General features: G+C 36.3%; 1 protein-coding gene across 2 annotated transcripts in view; it reads right to left on the reverse strand.

The window, feature by feature from the left end:
• Window positions 1-22,575, reverse strand: part of LOC123865274 (zwei Ig domain protein zig-8-like) — a 142,602-nt gene extending 120,027 nt beyond the window's left edge. The window contains exon 1 of one of the 2 annotated variants that reach the window (XM_045906225.1): window positions 22,205-22,575. The gene's annotated coding sequence lies outside the window, so the exon portion shown is untranslated. The remainder of the gene's footprint in view (window positions 1-22,204) is intronic. The other variant, XM_045906224.1, reaches the window with a different exon arrangement.
• Window positions 22,576-24,458: the final 1,883 nt, after the last annotated feature.

A 24,458-nucleotide genomic window follows, 5' to 3' on the forward strand; every position in this document is an offset into this window, starting at 1 on the left:
CAGGCCACGTCTGCCGCAGAACTGATGACCGCTGGGACAGACGTGTTCTGGAGTGGAGACCGCGTATCAGCCAGCGCAGTGTGGGACGACCTCCAATCCGCTGGACTGACGACCTTAAGAAGGTAGCGGGAAGTAGGTGGATGAGGAAGGCGGAGGATCGTGTGTGGTGGAACGCTTTTGGGAAGGCCTATGTCCAGCTGTGGACAGAAACAGCCCTATTAATTGAGTCAAGCCTATAGCACCTGAACTTGTGTGTGTGGTTTCAAGTAGTATTGTATTAAAATATCATGAGAGCGGCTAAGCTTATGCTTTAAATTTGGGATGATCCTGGGTAGTATGCTAGCAAAACAGACAATTTAATTTCGTGTATCATACCCATCGGCTTGTGTTCAGTTTCTCAACGGGCTGATAGCACATATTGGATAACAAATTATGCCGGCGTAGCTGTTATTTTAAAATCTCGCATTGAGATTTTGGTTGATAGAACGATAATATCCTATTACTATAAACGAACAATTCTTGTTTATTATAATATTGTGTTTAACTATGTATAAGTGGCATTGAAGTATAAATATTAAATAGTGATTTGTAAATGAATTCAACAAATTAGATGAAATTTTGTGTTTAAATAATTCTTTACTTCCCAAGTATTTTGAACAGGTGTCATCCCTAAGTTCCCACGAGAAGAACCGATATTATCACTTAATAGTTTTTTTCTTTTTAAATTTTTTTATTGGTTAATATGGTCCCTTTGATCGTTAACATTTACAATAAAACAATTCATCAGACATAGTAAAATAAAATCTATTAAATTGCAAATCAAACTACTACACAGGTATGAAACATATCGATTCAGTAAGCAGTAAAAATTAATCTTCTTAAAATAGATCCTTTGTTAAGAATATAAACATGAAAAAGTAAAAGGTTAATACAATATAAATACAATGTAAAGACTTAGTTAATACCTCAATAATGACCGAAACATTCTCAAGCAATAAGGAAAACATACATCTATTATCTCACACAGTTAAACAACTTACCGTCGAACAGAATGATTCCTATCCTGATTTGAGTTATGGAGAAACGTCAGATGATATGTAAGAACGAAAGTAGGTCATGTCCAGAAAAAAAAACAAGGAAAATGAAGATGTATTTGTAATCAGCAGAGCGGCACGTAAACAGCACCGTTTATCCGTCACCAGATCAAGATTGTATAAATATTCTAATAAATAAAATTGAAATGTCTGTCTGTTTGAACGGGCTAATCTTCGGAATGGCTGAACCTATTTTGACGCGATTTTCACAGACAAGTAGAAGATTAACCAAGATTAACATAGGCTACTTTTTTAACCGACTTTAAAAACAGAGTGGTGTTTTTCTACCTATGTACACTGGTATCTCCGAGATTTCTGAACCGATTTGCGTTTTTTTTTTAATCGACAGAGGAACTTTGCGACTATGTTCCATAAAAAATTTGGATTCTAACTCCTCAATCCTGATGCTGCAGGGGATCTGACCAATGTACGCGGGCGAAGCTGCGGGTATCATCTATTAGTAAGTATGTAATAGGTAGGTATGTATAGTCGGTAATAAAAAGTTTGTTGGATTAATTCTCGCAGGCGTCTTCCACCAGAAAATATAGGTCATAGCCAAGTCAGTTCCGTTGACAATAAATAATAATATCTGTTACAGAGAAAAGGGGAAATCAAAGATTTCCCCGAATTTTCCAGGGATATCACGAAATCCAGGAATGTACATATTTTGTGAAAAGACAAAACACTGAACATAGTTTAGTGAAATAAGAGGGCTTTCTCCGTCACTCGTTTCATACAATCGTAGTTCCAATTTCATTTGAATATTAAGCAACCATAGTCCATGAAATTTTACAGACATATTCTAGAAACTAATATCTATGTCTGTGGTTTTCCAGAATTCTGTTAAAATATTCGGTTTCAAAGTTATGCGGTCTTAAAAATTTTCATACAAATCTTTGAGCCCCTGTAATTTTAAAACTACATATTTTTAGAAAAATCTAAAAAATCACAGACACAGATATTAGTTTCTAGAATATGTCTGCAAAATTTCATGGACTTTGGTTGCATAATATTCAAATGAAATTGGAACTACGATTGTATGAAACGAGTGACGGAGAGAGCTCTGTTCATGCATAAAATTGGGACTAATGTGGTCCAAAACGGAATCTTAGCACCCAACTTCACGCAATCTTGTCAGTTCTACCTTTAGAGTGTTTTGTAAGGCGTTATTTAAGCCGGTCAAAACCGGTCAAGTCCGAATTGGACTCGCATAATATGAAGGGTTCCGTACCATCGTACAAGATATTTTAACAGTTTTATGAGCAATACTGCAAGTTAATGACAACAGCGCCATCTGTATGTGTTTTAGTAAATAAATTTTTTCATGAACGCATTTTCAGTGGAGCCACGGCATCGCTCCACTTATCCCTCGACCGCCGGCCGGGCGTCAACTACCTCGTGAGCTCCTGCGATCGCCATCCCCGGCGCGGCACGCAGCCGACCTAAGCGACGACAACTACGACGACGCAAGATCCACCGGATATGACCCCGTCTCCGTGCTCGACAGCGAACTCTAGCCGCCGTCGCGCGGAGACCAATCCCGGACTAACAACACCGGATATACAAAGAAGCCCACTAGGGCCGTAAGCCAAGATGGCAGCAGGCCCTAGCCGGTGAAATCCCGGCTAAAAGATACCACCAGGGTACAATGTTGCCCTGCGCCTCACCTGGGTAAGGAGGCCATGCCTCGAGGCCCGTACCCCCGCTTGGCCGTTCCGACCAAACGGAGAAGACCCGCACTCTCCTTGCATTTTTTTTGTGTGATGTAACCACAAATTCACTGATTTCAGATTTATTCCTTTACTTGTGCTATAAGACCTACCTACCTACTAAGTTTCATGATTCTAAATCAACGGGAAATACCCTATAGGTTTTCTTCATAGACACGACAGACGGACAGACAGACAACGCAGTGATCCTATAGGGTTCCTTTTTTCAAGTGACAACCCGCATAAAATGCAGGACGCTGATTTTCCCGGATTTCCCGAATTTGACCCAGATGACGCGACTGCTACAACAGTGAGGAATTGAAATTGGAGTATTTGGCCTCTTCCAGGTTTTCATGGTATCCCTAGGAAATTTGCGAAATCACCGATGTTACCATTTTCCTCAGACATGCTCGTATACACGGAACCGAATCGAGCCATCACAATACCTAAGGGGTTGGTTTTGTTAACAATTTAGGTCAAGGGAATATCGAAAATAATATATGCACAGTACTTATTCGTACGATATGAGTGATATTATTCCAACGGCAGCAACATAGCTCATTGTGTCAAGATTTTCAATTTAACCAGTTATTCCGAATACCAAAAATATTGATGTGATTTCAACTCTGATATTTTAAGCTTGGGCAAATTGTATGAATAATATAATTGTAATTACGAAGCAAAGTATCATCTAAAATAATTATGGTATAAATATACAAATTGGATAATTTAACATTTTTGGGTTCATTGTTTCAAGTAGAGGGCAATAAACGCTTTGTAAATATTACCGGTGTGGACCACTAGGCTAACAGTGCTCCACAGTGTGGAGCACTGTTAGCCTAGTGGTTAAGATGTTGGCCTTCTGTTCGGGTGGTCGAGAGTTCGATCCCGGGCACGCACCTATAACTTTTCGGAGTGCGTTTAAGAAATTAAATAATCACTTGTTTTAACGGTTAAGGCGAGATAGCCTGCATCCTTGAGAGTTCTCTATAATGTTCTCAAAGGTGTGTGAAGTCTGCCTTTCACTGGGCCAGCGTGGCTATAGCCAAAACCGTTCTCATTCAGAACCGTGCTCAGTAGTGACTCGGCGATGGGTTAGTCATCATAATGTTGAAATACTCGTTTTATCTGTCAGGTCAATAACAGTTGCTGATATATAGTGGCAGAATCAGAGATTTTAACTTTTAGTCATGTTAACATCAATGAACTAACCATTATTGACTTTAGCACAGATGTTCCTCTTAAAAGCACTTAACAAGCTTTTAAAAGTCTACACACCGGCCACTTCAAAGCAATTTGCGTTTACGATCGCAAGGCCGTCCAGCCATCATACTTTTATTTGCTCTGCTAATAAAATAACTCGGGACCCGTCCAAATTTATGACCCAATAAAGCTGTTACTCGTCACATAACCAATTTAATCTGTAGACCTTTGATGGCCACTCGATTCGCAGTAAAAGGGATTAAGGGCGAGGACCTCTTAGATGTAACCGTGAGGCGATACATGCTCCTAGATGAACTTGTAAAAAGTATCCCTCAGAAATAAGATGAGAGTGTTTTCGTATTTTAGGTATATATTTTGTGAAAAGAGGGGTGTTATAAGTTTGACGTATGTATCGGTGTATCTGTCTGTGGCATCGTAGCTCCTAAACTAATGAACCGATTTTAATTTAGTTTTTTTTGTTTCAAAGGTGGCTTGATCGAGAGGGTTTTTAGCTATAATCCAAGAAAATTGGTTCAGCCGTTTGAAAGTTATCAGCTAGTTACTGTAACCTTTACTTGTCGGGGGTGTTATAAATTTGTAATTTACACTTGTTGAAACAACTTTTTGGAATAAAAGTTGACGGTTCAATTTTTTTGAAACTTCGATGAAGAAATACTTTTTTTTTAATGTATGTTATGCTGGCAACCCTCCGACATGGTTATCGGAGACTTTGTATAGCTTATATAGGTATTATTTACAACAGCTGTTTCAACTGGACCAGAATCCAAGTGGGCAAAATCTTGAGCATCATCTGGTAAAGGTACCTACCTACTATAAATAAGAAAAGATAGCTCAGAAGTAAAAGTTGTCCGTTCTACAGACCAAGACACACTAACAAATAACTAGAAGTTTTACCACAACGCTTTGTCGAGTCTATGTCCCGCAAATAGGAAAACTTATACGTACTTCTGCTACTGCCTTTATTACTCTACTTGCCTACACTGGAGTGGAGTTATAGCAAAATATCATTAGTCAAATGACGTAACATAGCCAAACTTTTAAAAGTATTAAATATATCTGCAATATCAAAATTATTTGGAGTTTATCAGAATTAAAGCTTAATTTATCTGATATAAGCCGCTCTAATTGATAAAGCAAAATGAATTTAATCAAAATATGCTCAAATTACCAGTACAGAGACGAAATTCCTTTTGTTCATTAAAATATTGACATATTGACACGTTGACACGCCACGCTTCGTAGATACCAAACCAATATACGGTGACGTTTAAAATAGCATATTTTTAACCGCCACGCCGACCCAAAAAGAGGAGTGTTATAATTTTGACGTGTGTATCTGTGTATCTGTCTGTGGCATCGTAGCTCCTTAACTAATGAACCGATTTTAATTTAGAGTGTTCTTAGCTATAATTCAAGAAAATCGGTTCAGCCGTTTGAAAGTTATCAGCTCTTTTCTAGTTACTGTAACCTTCACTTGTCGGGGGTGTTATAAATTTTTAATTTACACTTGTACCTTTTTCAGTTTGCACTACTTATTTTTACTTATTACCCTTTACATTGTGATTTATAAAATAAATGATGGTAATAATAATCTGTTTATGAATCTAAATATATGTTACGGGCAATTTGATAAGTCCGGGCACTATTAATAATGGCCGGTCTGTATTAATAATGCCCGACTCAATTGGGCAATGTGATTAAAACAGCATGATTAATCACTTTTCCCGGCCATTATGAATAATGCCCACCGTATCTTGGGCAAAGAAATAAAATAGATGAACTGTAGTGTTTTTGTTTATTAAATGAAAGAATCTAACCTAACCTAAGCTTTTTTTTATACGTGGGAAAATCCTCATGGATACCACCGTGCTCGGGGAGGCGAAGTGGTTATGTCGGACTCCTACCGACTAAAACCCCACGGCTTACCGTGTCAATCGTTGTTTAAAGGGCGTTGAAACAAGGGCTTGCCTTCCAACTCGAGGACCTACTCTCCCCCGGGTAACAGACTCCCCGTGTCTATTACCCGGAGGCCCTACTCAAGGGGGCAAGCGACGGTCGTGTGCAGCTCGCCTTCGCCAGATTCTCTTGCAACACATGGGATGAGAGCTTTCGGCTTCCTCTCTCAGCCGCTCCGCTGCCTCCTTCTGCGTCATTACTCCCTCGCTGAAGGAGACCATCGCTTGCCAGGCCCTCTTACTGTCCACCATGGGTTTAGTCACGGCGGGCCATGAGAAGTCCTGCCCCATAATATCCACCAGTGACTGGCGAGGCTCCGCCCACGCCGGGCACTCAGCCAGCGTATGTTGTGCTGTGTCTGAGACACTACCGCACTGGTGGCATTCCTCTATGGGCTCTCTTCGCGCCACCCTGCACAGGTATCTTGGATGGATAGCTTCGATAATCTTATGACCAGCAGTGGGTGACTCAAGCCTCCTCTGCCAATGGAAGAGGAGCTAACCTAACCTTAACTAACCTAACCTAAGGCTCTCCCCCCGCACGTACGCATCCCTGCCAACGGCCGCGGTCCAATTTATCACATCGTCCGGCTACAAGTAGGGAATTATTCATACTGCCCGGTCCAAGTGATAAATTCAAGCTATCTCAAACACTGACTTATTACATGGACCACGAGTCGTCGGGCATTATTAATAAGGGCCGGTCAAAGTGATAAATTAATCACTTTGCCCATCGCTCTTGGGAATTATTAATAATGGCCGGTCCTTATTAATAATGCCCAATTAATCACGTTGCCCGTAACATATACATATACCTACTATTCGATAGGAAAGCAAAGTAAACAGAACTTATGTTAAGTCGAGTAACACAAGACAACAGAATTTTTTTTTTTTTTTTTTATTCTAATATTTTTAAGGGGCTTTTATAGGTGTCCTATATGCCAGCCCCATCGGTACAATCTAAATTAAAATTAAACTAGGTTTATATCTAAAACTACAACAATTTGAGAGAATCACTAACAAATTCATAATTTTATATTATAAATAACGGGTACATAAACGAGTAATTTATTTTGTTTAACTGCGTTAGACGACTGCATTGACAAGTAGCTCACGTACATTACTAACCTGCTACTTGACGCGTCTTTTCGTGCATATTATGTGTAAATACACATAAGAATTTAATAATACTATAATTATTATAAGAATAAGAATTTTTAAGGCGGGAAATGCGGGAAAATAGAGGGTGGAATACACAGTTTTTAGCTATTTTTGAGCTATTTTTTGAGCTATTTTTTGCACCCACACAACACACACATACACACACACACACACAAACTACAATAATACTTAAATAATATTATGTAGTTTTCTGTGCTTAAATATTTTCAAAAGAATGTTAGAATTATCACCTGAGCGAATCTTACAAAGAATAAACTAGTTATTTTTCATTCAGCATACATATTGAGAACCTAAATACAATTTGTCGATAGCGAATACACAAAATCCGAAAACGTTCAATTTCGATTATCGTCCTGAGATTGCTGATACACACACCATTTAGACGCGTTCTCTTGAAAGAAAATGTAGCGTGTCGACTTAAGTGCCTCACATTTAATATTTATGTAATACAAAATATAATATAAGCTTTTGTCAGTATAATGGAAAATGATTCTCAACACGCCTTACACGTGTTCCAATCTAGACCCTAGGCCTAGTGGATTATTAAATTTAATGGAGTTAGGCTGATAGGTAAATTTTTGTCGTGTCGCTAAGCTCTTATACGTGTCAATAATCGATATGCCTTTGAACGATATTTTAATATTAACATTATGTAAAAAGAAATAGATACCTTACAAACACATCCATACTAATATTATAAATGCGAAAGTGTATCTGTCTGTTTGTCTGCTATCTTTTCACGGCCCAACAGTTTAACTGATTTTGATGAAAGGTCAGTTTAATTCCCGGGGAAGGACATAGGCTACTTTTTAACCGACTTCCAAAAAAGGAGGAGGTTCTCAATTCGTCGGGATCTTTTTTTTTTTTTTTTTTTTTTTTTTATTTTTTTTTTATATTTTTTATGTATGTTCCCCGATTACTCAAAGACCCCTGGACCGATTAGGAAAATTTTTTTTTTGTTTGAAAGGGTATACTATGCAGGTGGTCCCATATAAATTTGGTGAAGATCTGATGAATATCTTCGGAGATGGAGAACAGAACTCCTCAATGGATAGGAGCAAATTGCTCGCGATCAGTGTAATAGCTTAGTAAACAGTAGGGTTTTAACTGGGCACAGCATATTATAGTACAGTAGGGCCACTAAAAATTGTGAAATAAAAAATTTTCAAAAGAAAAATAAAACCGACTTCAAAAACGACAAACACTAAAAAGTAAAAAATAACTTTTGTTTAGCTACACGTGTAATGCACCTAGGTATGAAGTCGGGCGAGCTTCACTCTTGGATTTCTAATTTTGTTTTAATATGCTCGCTCGACTTCATACCTAGGTGCATTACACGTGTAGCTAAACAAAAGTTATTTTTTACTTTTTAGTGTTTGTCGTTTTTGAAGTCGGTTTTATTTTTCTTTTATCCCTGAAAATCAAAGAGTTCCCACGAGATTCTTAAAGGTCCATCCGTTTAACCGATTTATATGAAAGGTACAGAATTAGCTTACATCCGGGAAACTGACAAATATAACTTTTTATTCCGGAAAATCTAAGAGTTAAAGGAATTTTTCAAAGCCTAAATCTACGCGGCCGAAGTCGCGGGCATCGTCTAGTATGTCTATAAAGTGAAGATTTAAAACTACCGCATTTGAGTTACATTTTGTAGAGCGTAGTTATTCCACGCCCTTGCGTTTTTAACCCCAGACCCGAAAAGAGGGGTGTTATAAGTTTGACGTGTGTATCTGTATATCTATCTGTGGCATCGTAGCTCCTAAACTAATGAACCGATTTTAATTTAAGTTTTTTTTGTTAAAAGTAGCTTGATCGAAAGTGTTCTTAGCTATAAATCAAGAAAATCGGTTCAGCCGTTTGAAAGTTATCAGCTCTTTTCTAGTTATTGTGACCTTCACTTGTCGGTGGTGTTATAAATTTTTAATTTACACTTGTCTATATTCTGTCTTACTCATCACATTAGCGAGCACGCATTTTATATGCGATGTTATCGGAAGTAACTTAATATCTATGGTATAATATCATTGCACCACTAGCAGTCGATGGCCTAAACCCCACTGAAAACTATAGAAAACTCATGGTTTATTTAAAAACAGTACAGAAACATAGGTTGATATAACACAGAACTAAATAAGTCGCAAATAAGATTGATCAGTTTTTTTTTATCATCATTCTTTATTTATTATTATTAGTATTGGAAATTGAAGAAATAAAAGGCTAGGATAGCAATTCTATCGAAAAATAATTGGATATAAAACTTTTATTTACTCTGGACGTTCAGTCTTAAATCTTCATAAAAATCCTCTACTTTACTCGTCACTCGTAATGTCAAGAAAAATCCCTCGGTGGAAATAATAAAATGTCATATAAATGTTGGCAAAAGGCCAAACTTTGTCCGTTCCGTACCTCAAAAGGAAAAACGGAACCCTTATAGGATCACTTTGTTGTCTGTCTGTCTGTCGTGTCTGTAAAGAAACCTATAGGGTACTTCCCGTTGACCTAGAATCATTTATTTATAAAATTTGGCAGGTAGGTAGCTCTTATAGCACAAGTACAGGAATAAATCTGAAAACCCCGAATTTGTGTTACATCATTTAAAAAAATAATTAAAATGTGTTTTAATTTTCAAAGTAAGATAACTATACCAAGTGGGGTACCATATGAAAGGGCTTTACCTGTACATTCTAAAACAGTTTTTTATTTATTTTTACGTTAAATAGTTTTATATTTCTCATGCAAAATGTTGGAAAAAATAGCCGAGTACGGAACCCTCAGTGCGCCAGTCTGACTCGCACTTGGCCGGTTTTTATTGAGAAGAAGTATGTTTTTACTATGCTGTGTAAATTATAACTCAACAATTAACCAAAAATACTTGTACCTACCTTTTTAAATGTTCAATGGGGATGATGACTACTAGTCAAATCAGCAACTTTTTATTAAACGTCAAAAGCTCGTTTAGTATGGGAGCTTGTATGAAATACATAGATGTGACGTCATAAACATTTGACGTAATTTGACGTACTTTTGTAGAACAAAGAGATAATTTTAAATGTTAGGCAAACTTAGAAGTAACAGTGGATGTGGATTTTTAAATTAACGACTTTTGAAAGTACCTCTATTTAATAATTACTAAGAATAATAGTTTATTCTTAACATAGTCACTAACCCAATTCTCTTTATGATGTTATATTGTATAGTCAATAAGTGATCAATGTTTTCTTTACTGGCCAGAAAAAGGTTTTGTAGTCTGTACAGATCAATAAGCAATACTCTCCAATATGAACTCTTAAGTACATACTCGAAACTCTCGTAACAGACCCATGCAGAGCGAAACATATTATTAAGATTTTCCATTATCAACCTTTTTAAGAAAGCAGTAAAGCCTATTTCTGTTTCCAAATTTATGCAGACTGTTATCACAGGGAAGGGTTGTACTAACAAATCATCTGGAGCAACGTTACACAAAGGGTCCAACGGTATCTAACGCACAAGACAGTCCTGTAACTGTAAATTACAGCTATTAATAATTCAAGGTAAGTCTAATAAATCGCAACTACTTATCGCCTACGATCTTATACCTATTTATCTATGATTTATTATTCATTACGATTTTGGGTGATAAATTAATATTAATACCATCACGATTTCTATAATATTCATATCATTTTTTCATCATCATCCATCATTTCAACTCATTGATCACCACTCTCATGAAACACCCGGATTGGCATACTTCACACACATTTTTACCCGACTACGGCAAAGCCAAAAGGAAGAGTTATGATTTTAGCACTTAGCAGTCTATTGTATGTATGTATGTAAGTACTAGCTGACGCCCGCGACTTCGTCCGCGTGGATTTAGGTTTTTCAAAATCCCGTGGGAACTCTTTGGTTTTCCGGGATTAAAAGTAGCCTATGTGCTAATCCAGGATATTATCTATCTCCATTCCGAATTTCAGCCAAATCCGTCCAGTAGTTTTTGCGTGAAGGAGTAACAAACATACACACACACACACACACACATACAAACTTTCGCCTTTATAATATTAGTGTGAAAGTATGTATGTATCAGATTCTGTTTGACGATAGCGCCTAAATTACTGGGCCGATTTTGATAAATGAGTTGTCAAAGTCAATCAATTCATTATTACGGTCCGGATAACATAGGCTACTATACGAAAAAAATTGACCTGACGGATATTACGTCCAAAAAAGTGGGGGTCTCTAAATTTTTTTTTGCTATTGAGCATCTATTACTATCTATCAGCAGTTCGCGGGTAGTAGTCGGAATTTAGTGCTGTTTAATTTTATAATAACATTATGGAAAACTCTCAAGTATACAGATTTCTTTATGATTATTTTCTTTCATGATAGTCTATGCCCTAAGATCGGACCCCCGACTCCCACAATTTATAAGAGGCCGGTATAGATTAATATAATAGATTCCAATGAGGGTTTATTCAAGGGGCTGGTCATCAAAGGCCGGCAGGCAACTCATTGGCGGTTCATCTGATGCTGCAAATGTTCATGGGCGGCGTTTACTGACTCCCCCTGCTCGTTTGCTTGCTATTTTTTAAGTCCTTTTTAACCCCCGACCCAAAAAGAGGGGTGTTATAAGTTTGACGTGTGTATCTGTATATCTGTCTGTGGCATCGTAGCTCCTAAACTACTAAACTAATGAACTGATTTTAATTTAGTTTCTTTTGTTTGAAAGGTGGCTTGATCGAGAGTGTTCTTATCTATAATTCAAGAAAATCGGTTCAGTCGTTTGAAAGTTACCAGCTCTTTTCTAGTTACTGTAACCTTCACTTGTCGGGGGTGTTATAAATTATTAATTTACACTTTTAATGTATCATTTTGTAGTGCAGTTGCCGTCACGCGTAGAGTGTTTAATCATCCCTTTACGTCTGGATATTGATGAATAATAGCACAAGACAGGGCAGACGAATCTTCAGGGTCATTTCTATGTATAGACGACCGTCGTCAAGAAAGGGTTTCTATTCATCATTATGAAAATATTTCTGTTTCAGTTTCACCCGAACAAGCTTTTGAGCATGACAGAGATGGCTATAAATATTTCGAGTTTCGCTTTCAATTTATAACATAAGCTCCTTATTCAACTACCCAGATAAACCTATATCATCCCACACAGTTTAAGACCTATGTTATCTAACGATGCTGTGGTAAACAAATCTTCTCCAAGCAACTTTACACAAAGGGCCTAACGATATCTAACACCCCGATTTGACGTAACTGCAAATTATACCTATTAATTATATTAGGGTATCTCAGGTAAGTCTAATAAATTGTAGGAGAATTAATCGTGTTCAGATTTCTGTTTATCAGCTGCTTCTTGATACCTAATATAACTATCGCAAGGTCAGATGGATCAAATAGTTGTAGTAAGAGATGACTTGCTACATTTATAAACCACTTTCATTGGGTGATTTTTTTCTTCGCTGTGATTTTTCACGTAAGACTAAGTAAGATAAAGTAAGATTTAGGTAAGTACTTACATAAAAATTATCTAAAGCTTATAACTTAGTAAAAGTAACAGTGTTCGGGATGAACTCCTCTACGGGAAGCTACTGGAAATATAATAGGAAATATACCTACTGTATTCGCAAATATTATGATTTTATTATTTTGTAAACTTATTGTACCTACTCTGAAAGTGAAAATCAGATCTTTAACTTGAAGATATCTGATTCTCAGTAGTCCACAAAACAAAAGTCCTAGTATAAAAATTATTATTATCATTCGTTGTAATTTTGGACGATTTTCGAAATAATTAATGTTTTCTAATTTAATAACATAAGTGTTTCGTCGAATTCTCAAATGGTGACGCCTTGTACCTTAATTGCTTTTCGGAACGATACTCGACTGTGCTTAGTAGTTTTGTGTTACATTTCGAATAAATGAGTTTTCTCCGAACAAAGTATTTACTTTGATGTGATACCTTGAATCGTTACACGACAACGCAATCACAGTCGACCACGTGTCTTATTACAATTTATTGGCCTTATTCTTGAGGAACTCAATCTTAACAGGGCTCTCTCCGTCACTCGTTTCATACAATCGTAGTTCCAATTTCATTTGAATGTTAACCAACCAAAGTCCATGAAATTTTGCAGACATATTCTAAAAACTAATATCTGTGTCTGTGGTGTTTTAGATTTTTCAAAAAATATGTAGTTTTAAAATTACAGGGGCTCAAAAATTTGTATGAAAATTTTTAAGACCCCGTAACTTTGAAACCGAATTTTTTAACAGAAATCTGGAAAACCACAGACATAGGTATTAGTTTCTAGAATATGTCTGCAAAATTTCATGGACTTTGGTTGCTTAATATTCAAATGAAATTGGAACTACGATTGTATGAAACGAGTGACGGAGAGAGCCCTCAAATAAGTATGACCTCAACTTATCATGCAAGGAAAAATGGCAGACAGGAGACCGGCCTGAGAAGGATATCGAGGCTTAAAAAATTGCGGTAGTGCTTTGAGAATAGCACAAGATCGTTATTTAGAGCAGTGTCGTCTCAAAAATATAAAACTCATAGTTTGAAATTTTTTTTTTCTTTATTTATTTAAGGGCTTTGATACATTTAAAAGTACATGTCAGCCCTATTATAGTTTGAAATTTTGTAGGTCACCTTGAAAATTTTGAAACCTTTGTACGAGTAAGAAGATGGAATTTAAAAACCTTATTCCATTTTGATTTATTGGAGGTTTTTTATTTAACTCAACGGAGATTTTTACTAGCTGATTTTAGAAGTTCATGTTTCTAGACACGGTGGCTAGCTTCACGTTGATATATTTAGTATCTGTTAGTCAGTTTTTTCATTCAGATACAAGTTAGCCCTTGACTGCAATCTCAGCTGGTGGTAAGTGATGATACAGTCTAAGATGGAAGTGGGCTAACCTGGAAGGGATATGGCATTTTTCATTAAACCTATGTCCTTTGGTTTCTAAACGGCATCGTACTTGGTACCTACACTAAATCGCTTGGCGGCATAGTTTTGCCAAAGGGCCGATAACTAGCCACGGCCGAAATTTCCCACCAGACTAGACCAAAGAAAATACAGAAAATATAAAATTCCCCCCTGCCGGGAATCGAACTCGGGACCTCTTACTAATAAAACCTCAGCGCCAGGGACCACTCCTATTATAAATCTTGAACCTTAATTATTTATAACATTGTATATGAAAATATTTTACATTTTGCTTTGTCAAAGCCTGTGTACCTAATTACCTACGGGGCAATTACCTTCGATGTTGGATTTTGTGCTCTAATTGCCATCTTTCGGATGACAGACATGAAATTAAGGTCGTTCTAAATTTGTTTCAGATTTTGGTTAGTATTACACTGTGCTAATTTTATACATGCCTTATAATATACCTAACTGATAGGACTCTACCTATACAATTTATCTAAATATAACAAGTGTAAATTAAAAATTTATAACACCACCTTTCAAACAAAAAAAACTAAATTAAAATCGGTTCATTCGTTTAGGCGCTACGATGCCACAGACAGATACACAGATACACAGATACACAGATACACAGACACACAGATATACAGATACACAGATATACAGATACACACGTCAAACTTATAACACCCCTCTTTTTGGGTCGGGGGTTAAAAAAGGAAAAGCTGACTGACTGACTGACTAATCTGTCAACGCACAGCTCAAACTACTGGACTCAAGACCGATCGAGCTGAAATTTAGCATGCAGATAGCTGTTATGACGTAGTACCTGCTAAGAAGAGATTTTTGAAAATTCAACCCCTATGGGGTTAAATATATTATATACGGGGTTAGAAATCTGTGTAGTCCACGCGGATGAAGTCGCGACCATAAACTGGTATTACATAATATTTATTATTAGGTCACCGTTTGCTCAAAGACTAGGGTCAATTTCAGAGACAGAATTGGTCGTCGACATCATTGATGGTGTAATCCTTTTGATTGCCTACTAGCCAAGCCTAGTTGATTTCACCAAAGATCTGTCCTGTTCACACTTCCTCCTGTGTTTTAATTTTTATATAGCTCTTCAATATTATTTAGCTCTGATTGGGAGAAACTCAGGCGTACTGAGAGATGAATTGAATACTATATGTATATGTAAGTATACGCAGAAAATATAGAACCTATCTAGATACCTTTTACATCTTCATTAAACCAGTTCAAAAATCATTAAATAAAATTAAATAAAATTAATAAATATACGACATTAAGATTTTTTAATAAGTTCAAGAGAATTTCCGATAACTCTTTTTAAATGAGACGCATACGAGATGAATACATTGAACATTTTTACTATAATCTGTTCCGAATTATTTTACGTTTGGCTATAATGTTGGTAAAATTGAATAATATATGTTGCCATATTGGCAGGTACGTTTTGAAGTCCCGTAACCGGAAACGAAACAATCGGATTGAAGATTATGTCGCATCCTGAATCGAAAACCGAAATACTGCTGCACTTAATCTTCTTGAATGATTAACGAATGACTGCATTATTATGAAGTCAAGCAGCAAGATAGCTGAAATATCAGGCAGTTAATTCGTGTAGGAGCATATTGATAAATAAAAGTTCATTAGCCAATAAATTTAATTACATTACTACAATAAAATTGCTTGTAAAATAACTTCTTTTTTTTTCTTCTCTCGTCTGGCTTTACAAAGATTAGCCAATGTCAAGTTTGTTATTTACAAGTTAGGGAAACTATATACTTGTATGGACTTCGACAGTGCCGGCGCTCGCCGACATACGTGCGGCGCCCCTTTAGAGCGCTTCCCAGTCATTTCCAGCATGGTTCCAGCACCAAAAAACACCAGTGAAACACAAGAACCGGCCTGTTTTAACAAAAAAAAAAACACTCCAAAAAAGCACAACACGTGCGCCAGCAAACGCTAACACAGACGAAGTCTGTAAAATAACTATGCAGTTAGGAATGGAAAACTTATACACTGACCTCTACTAGTACAAGTACCTACGTACGCTGGACTTGCGATTGCCGACCTTTTTATCCGTGCTTTATGAAGCTACTTGATTTTCGCTAGTTTGGCGCTGATAGGAACAGCGAACGGATGTGAGCGTACTTGGATCTAAATGTTATCGATAAGACATCTGACAAACTGTCAATTTTAATGCCCGGGTACCTTCGATAGGACGCTTCAAATGGGCACAAAAAATAATTTTCATTTTGTATGGCAGACCTACTGGCTATATATTGGCAAGGACAGGGAGAAGTGGAAGAGGTTGGGGGAGGCCTTTACCTGCAAAGAAGCTCATGTTCCATAGCAAAAATATTTCACTTACTAACTATACTAACTTAGAAAAATAAGGGAAATGTAATAACTAACAAAACTAATTTACTATGTTACTAATTAAGGAATATGAGAATTAAAAGGCTTTTTTATTTTATTCTATTTTATTATGGCACACCTTTTCCAGCGTACTTATATATTGGTCAATTTCAGTGACTGTATACAAATGAAGCAACTACAAGGAAAAAGCTAGTGTCTTAATGGTTCGAAAACAGCCAGTCATTACCATTATCGGTCTGATTTTCATCCAATCTCCTATTACCAGTGTACCGCCCGTTCTGTTTATTTTAATGACTAAACAGATTTAAGAGCATTACAGGAAAAAGCCGAAAAATTCATCAACTTCTTTTCGGATGAGAAGTAGAAAAACGATTTATTCCAAGCCTGTCGAAATTTTCTAAACTCTTTGAAACCAGAGAAATTTCATGCAAGCCATGTCATCAGGTTACTTACTCGGATGTTTCAAACTCACAATTTCAAAACTCAATAATTCAAGCCTTGACAGTTTCAGCTCTGTAGCTACAGATACGGTAGAAATCCTTTTAGGGGAAATTTAAAAATAAGCTTAAACCAAGATTTATGACCTGTAATTTCCAAAATTATTGCTACCTTTGTAATTCAGCGTAAAAAAATACTATAATAAATGCTTAGTAATTTCCTAGGCCAATTCAATTTATAAGGCCTTGTTGTAAATATCACAGCACCGAAGGAATTTTTTAATTAGATCTTGACTATGATCTCATGTGCCGATAAGTAATGATGCAGTCCAAGGTGGAAGCGGCTTAGCTGGAAGAGATATGATGGGAATTTTTAGGCTTCCGTACGCAGTGGTTGCCAACGGACCCTATCACTAAGCCTCAGCTGTCCGCCCGTCCGTCGGTCCGTCCATCTGTAAGTCTGTCTGTCAGCGGGCTGCAACTAGAGACGGTTGAAGCCTCCTTTAGACCAGACCAGAGAATTTCAATGTCATCAACACATCGGTGACTTACTGAGCGTAGCAGGTCTCGATAGCTCAACGGTTGAGGAGCGGACTGAATTTCCGAAAGGTCGGCGGTTCAAACCCTACCCGTTGCATTATTGTCAAACCCACTCCTGGCACAAGCTTTACGCTTAATTGATGGGAAAAGAGGAGTATTAGTCATGATTAGCATGGCTAATATTCTTTAAAAAAATTAGATATCAGAAATTCCCACATTGCCCCTTTCAAGAATCGAACCATTATAAGACTAAGACCACATCGCTCAGCACTGCATCAGGAAAGTTCTACCTGTCTCGTGTTTGAGATATGGTAATGAAGTGTCGTACCATGTTCCTTTACACATCATCGCGCTTGAAACATTCCAATATCAAGCCTGTTCTGCCTTCACAAGACAATATTTTATTGACGTCATTTCAAATAAGACTATATATTTATAACTTACTTTTGCTCGCAACTTCGTCCACTTTATACTCGTATATCTATAGCCTATAGTTAGCAGGGGCACTTGGAAGAATATAATATAAACAATATGAAAAAATATGAAAGAATTTTCAAAATCGGATCATTGATTCTGGAGATACTCTCTACATGTACTTAAACTCCTAACTTTAAAAATGTTGTTTGAAAAGAGCAACCGCAGAGTTTCTTGATGGTTCTTACCGGTGGTAATGGCATTTCGAACTAGTGGTTCAAAGCACTTGCTCAAATGCCGGCAAAGTATTGGGGGTCCCTCTAGCTCTGATGCTGTTAATGTTCATGAGTGACGGTAATCACTTAACATCAGGTGACCATTTGTTCACTCATTTGCTCGATATTTTTATTTAAAAAACTATTTGTCATTAAGTATAGCAATATTATGTAATACAGTTTGGTATAGAAGGTCAATAAAAAGGAGCTTAAACTTATATTCAACGTCATTGGTATTTTATACACATTTACTTAGACTACAAGACGTCTTTCATTTTAGAAGTTGTATTGAGTTTGTTTTCGAAACGACCGAACGAACAACGGTAAAAATTTCCCGTCTCTAAAAAAAGATTTAACTGAGAAAGAAACGATAAAGGGAATAAATTATTCGACTTACATTCATAAAGGAGGAGACAATCATGGAGATCCTGAAGGTTCGGGCAAAAAAGATTTTTATTGGCGCTTACTTGGAAAAGCCAAGGAAATATAAATATTAAACGGGTATTTTGCGACTGAAAAGGGAAAAGGATCATACAAACATCGGGAATTCTCGTCAATCGTAATGTTTTCTTGTTATTTCATCAAACTGAACTTAAACAGGAAAGAGAAAATATATTTCACATTTTTTTTCATACTTTCCAAAACGTTTTATTTATTTATTTATGAACGAGCGCTTGTCTGCAATCAGACTTGCTAAACGTTAGAGCGAATTTTAAAAATAGACTTAGTAACACTAGAACTGTCTTTCCATTACATCAATGCATTTATTCAACTCTTACATAATAATTATCATTCTGCATTCTTAGCTTCTTAGCATGACCAAGTCTCGGGCATTATCATATATCTAAGCGACATTTCCTCCGCATTCAAGTGTTTAATTTAGACATCATCTCCGCACCCAAGTGTCGAAGATGGACAATGGACATGCATTCCTGAAACCATCTTGAAATACCATCGTACTCAGATGTCAAAGAACTTTGGCAGATGACTGGACTACAGATTTACGATTCAAGTCCAGAGGGAAATTATTGTCTTCGCGTCATGCTAAAGCCTTGCTGATAAGACTTAATCCCTGTCCAACTCTCCAAGTTCAAGCTCAAGATTGTATCGTCAAAACCTGCGTACCTTTGCGTGCTTCAAATGCGAGAAAGAATCGCAAACAAAGAGTTCCGTACCATCAAGCATATTATAATTTTTTATAATTGGCATGGCAGCTAATTGGAAATCTGTCATTTTGGTTTTTTATTTTCATGTAGATATTATGAATGTCAACGCTCTACTTAGAAGTTCAGCCCGCGAACAGACAGACGGATGGACAGTGGAGGCTTAGTAATAGTTCTCATTTGCACTCTTCGGGTATTTAGAACCCTAAAAATTAACTTATGTAGGTACCTATTAAGTAATTCCTGTTTTAGAAAAATATTTATTTCTATTAAAGCGTCTGATTAATGGTACGCAATAAAACATAAATCTCATAAGAAAATTCAAGAAACCGCTAAAGTTAAGCTCATTACGTTTGTAAATATAGATTTAACAGAGAAGAAAAATGAGGCGTGAGGGAAAAATATCCAACTCACCTTCGTAAAGAGGGGACAACCGATTTAAGTTCCAATTTCTTAGAGAAAAAAAATTTGGTAATTTCAAAAGTTTTCAAAAATCCGACTGGGGTTCGTATTTGTTTATACACAAACACTTTGTAAACAAAATAATAATTTAATGAAGAAAAACTTTCATTTCAAATTTTAACATGGCGCCATATAGCTGCGATTCTTCCAAAAAAATGATAGCAATGACGGGACGATATAAAGGTTCTAACAATAAAATCCATACATCCAAATCTGTTCATTGCACTTCTTTTTTTGGGCAGTCATGTAAAACTTCCCCGATTCAGATTTTTTGTATCAATACATAGTGTTGCTTTCTTGGTTTGTTGGTTATTGGTTTGTTCGTTTGTCTTTCAATCACGTCACAACGGCACAACTTATCGGTGTAGTTTTTGCATGGGTATAGTTAAAGACCTGGAGAATGACCTATGCTATTTTTTATTCCAAAAAATCAAAGAGTTCCCGCGGTATTTTTAAAAACCTAATTCCATGCAGACGTGTATCGGGCATCAGCTAGTTATTAAATAATCCTTACAAATTAAACTTCGTTAATTTTAGTAAGTACTTACCTGAATTTTTACGACTTTAAATTGTCCTTGATGAAATATTTATAATTTAACTATACCAGTTAACTTTTATGTACCACGCCCAAATCTATCTAAATGATGTTAGTATTATTATTCTCTTATAAAAATACCAAAAGTTTAGGTATTAGTTTTATATTTTCTCCAAACTATCCCAAACAAATAAATAACACTTTACCCAATCATAATAGCAGAAAATAGGTAAGTCGATAATCCCAAATATCTTTTTTTTATGAAAGGGAAAATAAAGTGTTAAAACCGTATTGCCAATAAGGAAAGAAATGTATTCCCGTCACTGAACAGAGAAGTTTTAGCACAAAAATATCGAAAAAGACTAAAAGCCTAAAAGGTTACTCTCAGAGAAACCCAATTATCGAAGTCATTTTTGGAGCGTCCGGAGGCTGGCTACAGAACAGATTGAAAGGTTTTACCAACTACAAGCGGAAAATTAGCTATCTTTTTTGATGTGTAAATGGAAGATCTCGCAGAATACTTAAATATTGAGTGGATTCTATTCTTTGAAGCCAATAAAATATGGCGTGAAATGTCGTGTCATACATAAACCACAAAGGTATGACATAGTTAATGTAATGTTGTGGCTAACTCTATAGTACAAAATCTAAACGAAGCTAAATTGAACAGCAAAAATTACCTACGAGCCTAATTACCAGGCTGTATGGTCTACGACCTTTTCCTTTTCTGTCAAGGATGAATTAAACAACTAATAAACTAAATTAACAGGACTATATAGAATGCTGTCCTATTCCGCAGGGAGCATTAAGATAAGGCTAACAATTTGATAGATTGTGTATAGTGGAATCAGCCACGTTGTATTTAATTTTTTTTGACGTGACAACGTCTTATAATTCGATAGAGCCGGCTGCACGCACGAAAAAACATGACTCATGCGGCGTTACCTCGCTCTGAGGCGTTCCATGTAAGGCTTGAAGTGCAAGCGAGAGCGCGGAACGAGCGACAAAGAAGCACAATCGGCCTTTGTTGTCACGTTCAACTATCGTCAGTAAACCGACTTTACAGACAACCAATTTTTTAAGTCAAATAGGACAAAAAAAATAAAAAAGTCGATTAAGTCATTAGCAGGGTCCATAATTAGCACGACAGCTTCGCAAGACGTTACTTTGCGTGGCAGCGTAGCCGATACGGCTGACATTTGCTTGGACTGAGGAAAAGGCATGTTTCAGCTGTGCTTTCAGTCTAACGGCATCGTCTGACAGCAAGTCTCAACGGTACTGTCGGGCGGTACGCTCTCACGAGACTGCCTCGCTAAAAGGGGAACCTTCTATTGATTTATTGTTTTTTTAGGTAATTAAATCAATAAAATATTTAAATAACATAATTGATTAAAAAGATTAAAATCTGAATCTCTAAAATCACATCAATTAAATAATGGTTTATTGGTATGGTAAGTTGTAGGTTGACCTCACTTGATAGACTTCTGACGTAGCAGGTAAAGTGCTACGAGCTACGAGTTTTTCAATATACACTTTTTTCAATTTTTTTCAAATTTAATTTATTGAAAAAGCTTTTACAAACATAAAAGCTTTTTCAATAAATTAAATTTTGAAAAAAATTTAATCGTAAAATAATAAGTAAATAAATCTTGTTTATATTTGGTAAGAAGATATTAGGTTTCAAATTATTTGGAGAGATTAGAAGGGATAATAAGAAAAACTAGATTTTTGAGGAGATCAACAGTTAAAAAACGGTATAAATGAACAATAATGTACATAATCAGAAATCACATTAATCTTAAACGAATATTTTTACTCACGCGAATATAAACTTTTTGTCACAAAAAAAGATTAAACTTAGCTAATCTTACCTGATAAAAATCCCAATCAATATTGCAAGTCTCAATCGGTATTAGAACTCTATTTAAATAAACCACTTCACTTCACTTACGAACTTCGTAAAAGTTTTACTATATCAATCCACGAGTTCACAAACTTCGGACATCCATAAACTTTATTCCATTTTATTTACAACGCCAAAAAAACTCTATGATCACTCAATTTCAATATTACGAACGTTGTTTGAGAAGTTCACATTTCGCACTTAGCGAGTTAAATTCACACGAAGGGTGCATAAACTTCTTTTTACCACGCTGGTCTTTGGTAGACTAACGTATACAGCAAAATCGGGGTAGAATCCGCATCTGTGTGCACGGCCCGTGTCCGTACACCGTGTCTACACAGAAAATGAGTTGTCGATGTGTGAGATGTGCCAGTGATTTCAGACGATTCTACGCTATTCTGATAGTCCAAGATTACGGATGTGTTTGTTGCCGATCACCTGCCTGTGTGTGTGTGGGTGGCCAGTGCCGGGAAAACGGTGCGTTTCGCGCATGCTCGTGTACGTATGAAAATAAAATCGTGTTTCGCGCTACTTAAATGCCGATGTCAAGCGACAGGTTATAAAACTCGGTATTTTTATATCGATGAGCGAGACCTCTGAGATGGGTCCAGTTAATATTAGCCGAATATTTGATCAGAGTTTTCATTCATTACTAGCTGATACCTGCGATTTCGTTCGGCGTAGATTTCAGTTTCTTAAAATCCGAATTTCCTGGATAGAAACTTTTATTTTTACTTTATTTCCGTCTCTAGGATATAAGCTACCTCTGTGCCAAGTTTCATTAAAATCGATTTAGTTGTTGAGTCGTGAAAAGGTGACAGACAGACAGACACACTCTCGCATTTATAAATAAGTGGGTAATAGATGGATTTGTATATCGTTTTTTTTATAGACACGACAGTAATATTTTCGGAAAACAAGTGGCAAATTAAGAGTTAATTGTCCGATATGATTATCGGATTTAAAATTTTGAACTTGATAAATAAAATTAATGTAGGTAAATATTATTATAGATATTCATTTTGTAATTTTCATTCAATGTAGCAAAAACATGAAATACCCATGCAATATTTTACACAAATAATTAATTTACATAGGCTACGAATGAAAGCAAACCAAAACCACTATTTGCCATACCGAAATTGTATTAACGTACCTATTCTAGATACAGCTGCTTAAAAATTGTATTTGTAGAGCCATAGTAGCCTGAGTAGGTACTAATTAAGCTACATTTGGGTTGTTTTGAAATACTATACATGGTCCGTATTAATCCATTAGTAGGTATTTACTGGATGATGCCTGATGAACACAAAGTTTAGTCTTTTTTATAAGATCCCGCGGTAACTCTTTGATTTTCTGGAATAAAAAGTAGATTATTATCATCATTTTTAACCCCCGACCCAAAAAGAGGGGTGTTATAAGTTTGACGTGTGTATCTGTGTATCTGTGTGTCTGTGTATCTGTGTATCTGTGTATCTGTGTATCTGTCTGTGGCATCGTAGCGCCTAAACGAATGAACCGATTTTAATTTAGTTTTTTTTGTTTGAAGGGTGGCTTGATCGAGAGTGTTCTTAGCTATAATCTAAAAAAATTGGTTCAGCCGTTTAAGAGTTATCAGCTCTTTTCTAGTTTTCTTGTAGAAAAGAAGGTTAGATAACCGTTAGGTTCATAATATTATGTCAATAGACAAATGTCAAGCTGTCAAGATGGACGTTGCCTAAATACATAATTATTTATTTGAAATTTGAAAATGATGTTTTGGAAAACTCAGATACTTTGGATCGTCGGGGGTGTTATAAATTTTTAATTTACACTTGTATTTGATTTTATTGATCCAAATCACACAAAGGCGAAAGTTTGTGTGTATGTGTGTGTGTCTGTGAGTATGTTTGTTACTCCTTCACGCAAAAACCACTAGATGGATTTGGCTGAAATTTGCAATGCAGATAGAATATCCTGGATTAGCACACAAGCTACTTTTTATCCCGGAAAATCAAAAAGTTCCCACGGGATTTTGAAAAACCTAAATAAACGCGGGCGAAGTCGCGGGCATTGGCTAGTATAAAAATAAAGTTTAAAAATAAAGAAACTGACTCGATATGTAAGGAAAATGTTTTTTTTTTGTAATCCAACCTAGAAAGGTGAACGAGATTGAAAAGTGGCTTACAAAATAAGCATATCTTTGGCTTCCGAATGGAATTTGATATTTAGGTAAATACAAG

Source organism: Maniola jurtina, chromosome 5, assembly GCF_905333055.1.
Source record: "Maniola jurtina chromosome 5, ilManJurt1.1, whole genome shotgun sequence".
NCBI lineage: Eukaryota > Metazoa > Arthropoda > Insecta > Lepidoptera > Nymphalidae > Maniola > Maniola jurtina.